We start from the raw sequence: 6,000 nt of genomic DNA on the forward strand, positions 1-6,000 counted from the left end.
AGGAGAGAAAGTTTGGGAATTTTTGCATCTTTCTCATGACTGATGCTGGAAAAAAGAGGGGGGGGGAACCTATAGCTTCTGCTTGATAGAATGAAACCATCAGCAAAAAATAAAATAAAAAATAAACAAATATGTGCTATAATCCAGGAAAGAGGCTCCACATGGGAAATACAAAACTCCCTGTCCTAATGCTTGCATTTATATCCTAAAATGAGTTGAGCAAGCCCAACAAAAAAGAGAAAGCATAAACCATGAACAATCCACTGCTCAGAAAAAAACAAAGAAACAAACCCACCCTTTGTGCACTTGAAATACACTTCAGCAGACAGGCCAATCAACAAGTTAAAACATGTCTTTGCAAAAGGCTTCACTATCGGCTGCCTCAACAGTGCACAAAAATGTACTATTGTATATATGTCCCCAAAAGCTCAACAAAACAACCCTAACCAACTAGGGTAGTCCTTACTGAACAACTGCAATTGGGACCGGAATTTTGGTTGCTAAGCGACGCAGACATTAAGCAAGGCATCATGTGACCAGGCCCAATTTTAGACTGTTTTTACTGTGGTTAAACGAATCACACAATCGTTAAGGAAATCACATGGTCGTTAAGCAAATCAATGGTTCTCTATTGATTTGGCTTGTCAGAAGCTGCCTGGGAAGCCCACAAAACATGATCACGTGGCCACAAGACACTGCAACTGGTCATAAATGCAAGCTGGTTGCCAAGAACCCAAATCATGATCATGTGACTGGGGGGGTAGTGCAACAGTCATAACTTCGAGGATGGGTTATAATTAACTTTTTTAGCCCCATCATATCTCTGAGCCATTGTTAAACAAATGGTTGGTAAGCAAGGATACTTACAATACTACTCAGGAGGAAAATGCTACTGGGGAGGAACAGAGGATACGTTCAACGAGCCCCAGATGTGATGACGCAGCTAGCTCAAAGCCGAAAGGATGGCTAGCGGCCGACAGTGCTGGTGGTGAACAGGGAATCCTATGTTCTAAGGGTCAACACACCACTGGAACCTAGAATGAAAGATCTATGAGCCAGGGCAAATTGGATGAGGTTATTGGTGAGATGTCAAGATTAAAGATAGACATTTTGGGCATCAGTGAACTGAAATGGACTGCAATGGGCCACTTCACATCAGATGACCACCAGATCTACTGTGGACAAGAAGATCTGCAGCACCTACTGGACAATACGCCTAAAAGAGATATTATTTTCATCACAGGAGACTGGAATGCTAAGGTGGGCAGACAAATGACACCTGGAATTACAGGTAAGCATGGCCTAGGAGAACAAAATGAAGCAGGACATAGGCTGAGAGAATTTTGCCAGGAGAACTCACTATGCATAACAAACAATCTCTTCCAACAACCTAAGAGACGGCTTTATACATGGACTTCACCAGATGGACAACACCGAAATCAGATGGACTACATCCTTTGCAGCCAAAGGTGGCGGACATCTATACAGTCGGTAAAAACAAGACCTGGACCTGACTGTAGTTCAGATCATGAACTTCTTATTGCACAATTTAAGATCAGACTAAAGAGATTAGGGAAGACCCACAGATCAGCTAGATATGAGCTCACTAATATTCCTAAGGAATATGCAGTGGAGGTGAAGAATAGATTTAAGGGACTAGATTTAGTAGATAGGGTCCTGGAAGAACTATGGACAGAAGTTCGCAACATTGCTCAAGAGGCGGCAACAAAATACATCCCAAAGAAAGAGAAAACCAAGAAGGCAAAATGGCTGTCTGCTGGGACACTAGAAGTAGCCCAAGAAAGAAGGAAAGCAAAAGGCAACAGTGATAGGGGGAGATATGCCCAATTAAATGCAAAATTCCAGAGGTTAGCCAGAAGAGATAAGGAATTATTTTTAAACAAGCAATGCGTGGAAGTGGAAGAAGACAATAGAATAGGAAGGACAAGAGACCTCTTCCAGAAAATTAGAAACATTGGAGGTAAATTCCAGGCAAAAATGGGTATGATCAAAAACAAAGATGGCAAGGACCTAACAGAAGAAGAAGAGATCAAGAAAAGGTGGGAAGAATATACAGAAGACCTGTATAGGAAGGATAATAATATTGGGGATAGCTTTGATGATGTGGTCAGTGAGTTAGAGTCAGACATCCTGAAGAGTGAGGTTGAATGGGCCTTGAGAAGCATTGCTAATAACAAGGCAGCAAGAGACGATGGTATCCCAGCTGAACTGTTTAAAATCTGGATGCTGTCAAGGTGATGCATGCCATATGCCAGCAAATTTGAAAAACAAAAGAATGGCCATCAGATTGGAAAAAATCAACTTATATCCCCATACCAAAAAATGGAAACACTGAAGAATGTTCAAACTATCGAACAGAGGCACTTATTTCACATGCCAGTAAGGTAATGCTCAAGATCTTGCAAGGTAGACTCCAGCAATTCATGGAGCGAGAATTGCCAATGTACAAGCTGGGTTTAGAAAAGGCAGAGGAACTAGGGACCAGATTGGCAATATCCGCTGGATAACGGAAAAAGCCAGGGAGTTTTAGAAAAACATCTATTTCTGTTTTACTGACTATTCTAAAGCCTTTGACTGTGTGGACCATAACAAATTGTGGCAAGTTCTTAGTGGTATGGGGATACCAAGTCATCTTGTCTGCCTCCTGAGGAATCTGTATAACAACCAAGTGGCAATGGTAAGAACAGACCACAGAACAACAGACTGGTTTCAGATTGGGAAAGGAGTGTGGCAGGGTTGTATACTCTCACCCTGCCTATTCAACTTGTACGCAGAACACATCATGCAACATGCTGGGCTGGATGAATTCAAGGCTGGGGTTAAGATTGCTGGAAGAAACATTAACAATCTCAGATATGCAGATGATACCACTTTGATGGCTGAAAGTGAGGAGGAACTGAGGAACCTCATGACGAAGGTGAAAGAAGAAAGTGCAAAAGCTGGATTGCAGTTAAACCTCAATAAAACCAAGATTATGGTAACCAGCTTGATTGATAACTGGCAAATAGAGGGAGAAAATGTAGAGGCAGTGACAGACTTTGTATTCGTAGGTGCAAAGATTACTGCAGATGCTGACTGCAGCCAGGAAATCAGAAGACGCTTAATCCTTGGGAGGAGAGCAATGACAAATCTCAGTAAAATAGTTAAGAGCAGAGACATCACACTGACAACAAAGGTCCGCATAGTTAAAGCAATGGTGTTCCCTGTAGTAACATATGGCTGCGAGAGCTGGACCATAAGGAAGGCTGAGCGAAGGAAAATCGATGCTTTTGAACTGTGGTGTTGGAGGAAAATTCTGAGAGTGCCTTGGACTGCAAGAAGATCCAACCAGTCCATCCTCCAGGAAATAAAGCCAGACTGCTCACTTGAGGGAATGATATTAAAGGCAAAACTGAAATACTTTGGCCACATAATGAGAAGGCAGGACACCCTGGAGAAGATGCTGGTGCTAGGGAGAGTGGAAGGCAAAAGGAAGAGGGGCCGACCAAGGACAAGATGGATATTCTAGGGGTGACGGATTCGACTTTGGGAGAGCTGGGGGTGGTGACAACCAATAGGAAACTCTGGCATGGGCTGATCCATGAAGTCACGAAGAGTCAGAAGCGACTGAATGAATAAACAACATGTGTATACGGTTTGTTTGTGTTTGTGTGTGTGTGTGTGCATCCATCCATCCTTCCTTCCTCCCTCATTACCAACATTTTCTCTTCTAGCCATTTTTTAGCTAGCTTGTTAACAAAATGCATAACCCACCCCAATCCTGACAGACTCAGGATGGCAAACAATAAGAAGTACAACAAATTCGATAAGCAAAAATCTAGCCAACTGAAAACTATTGTAATCAATATCTTATTCTGGATGGTGCCCTGGCATGCGAGGGATAGTAGTGCAGACAATAGATTCACATGAAGTCTTATAATATATGAACATCACTCAAGTACTGTTTGGGGACTGGAAGAGACTTCCAAGTGAGCCACATGGGATCTCTATCCAGCTGCATCTCTCAGTTAATGTGAACCAAAGACTCATCCAGTAAGACTTTTCAGGTGAGTATGACCTAGATGAGCTGTATCTTGGAGACAGCATTCAACCCCATTGCACAAACCTGGATAGAGGGCAAACGTCCCCCAGAAATCAAATCGATGAGGAAAGGGAGTAGTCCTCATCCCAGTGGCAGGTTGGGAAGGTCCAGGAAGGAGAATTTTATATTTAAGACAAGTTCTAACAAATCAACATCTCAGCATGAATAATGGTGTGTCTCCACAAATATCTGCTCTAGAGAATATCCTTTCACTCCAGATAATAATAATAATAGTCATAGTCATAGTCATAGTCATAATAAATTTAGGCTTTTAGAGACTTTGGGCAGTTTACAATTTTTAAAACATTTAAAAAACAAAATACAGGAAACAAAAACAGCACGAGACAAAGGGACATCAGTGGCAGAGGGGAAGGAAGACAGGAAGGAAAAAAAGGAAGAAGGAAGGAAAGGAAGAAAGGGGCATCAATCATCCTTTCCAAAGGCCTGGGCGAAGAGCCAGGTCTTTAAGGCCCTTCAAAATCCCAGTAGGATGAGAGCCATTTGAATTTCAGGGAGAATATCTTTCCAGAGGGCACATGCTGCTACAGAGAAGGTGCACTTCTCAGGTCCCAAGAGGTGCCACTGTTCAATCGATGGAACCCGGAGTGCACCAACCCTGCCAGATGGAACTGGTCAGGCAGATACTATGAGAGACAGGTGGACCCTCAAGTAACCAGGCCCTGGTTACTTGTAGGGCTTTATAAGTAGTGACCAGCACCTTGAATTGCATCTGGAAGCAAACTGACAACTAGTGGAACTCGTAAAGCAGGTGTTACATGGGCATATTGAGGCACGCCCATCACTGCCCGCACCACTAAATTCTGGATCAGCAAGCTTCCAGATGGTCTTCAAGGCAGTGTTGCAGTAGTTAAGCCGTGAGGTGACTAGGGCATGTGTAACTGTTTGAAGGGCCCCCCTAATCTAGGAAAGGGCACAATTGGCACACCAGATGAAGACGGGCAAAAGCTTTCCTGGCCACAGCTGCCACCTGCTCATTGAACAGGAGCTGTGATTCCAGGAAGACCCCCAAATTGTGCACCATCCTTGAATGGGGAAGTGCAACCTCATCCAAGGTTAAAGTTGGAATATCCCCAGATCTGGGTGGTCTAAACACGCACAGCCACTTGGTCTTGGTAGGATTGAGTCAGAGACAGATGCTTTGTGATGGTCAAGAGACATATATCAGCTCTACCATGTCTAGGCACAGCTTGCCATTAGCTGCCCAAAGACAGCCCATCTTGCCATCTTCATCTAGCCAAGACAACAGACAACAGACGACATCTCTCTTCTTCCTGGCAGTGCATCAAGCAGGCTGCCTCATGGTGGCACATGTAGGTACACCAAGAAGAATCCCATTCCAAAACCATTCCTGGGCAGCAGCAGCGGCTGCTCCTGCTACTAAAAGTAGAGTGTCTGGACAGTGTAGTCCCATCCTCTGGATATGTCCTAGGCTCTTCTCTGAGCATTTCTGGGATTAGGAGCTCTTTCCACCAGGAGAAATTGTCACCAAATAGATGGCTGTTTTCACTCTTGGCCACATGAACTACAAGCACAAATGCTTGTTCATTATTCAAGGGCTTCAGGTAGTGTATGACTACAATATAAAATCAGGATACTAGGGCTCTGACCTTCATGGCTCACCTTATCCTGGAGTTCACCTAACAATCTTTCCTAAAAGAAAAATAAGGGTGAAATGTGGCTCAATCTGGCTGTTTCTCATTTAAGAAGTTTGTGCAGAGAACTGGCTTAAATTCAGAAACTACTGTAAATGCAATGTCTTTTTGCTCAGGGGTGTAAAACATGGCTGAGTACCTTGTCATATCATGCATGCCTGTTTGCTGTTCAAACAGCCACTTAAATAGCAGGTAGGTGGAGTTCCACTTTGTAGAGGCATCCTG

The sequence above is a fragment of the Candoia aspera genome, chromosome 3 (genome assembly GCF_035149785.1).
Source record: "Candoia aspera isolate rCanAsp1 chromosome 3, rCanAsp1.hap2, whole genome shotgun sequence".
NCBI lineage: Eukaryota > Metazoa > Chordata > Lepidosauria > Squamata > Boidae > Candoia > Candoia aspera.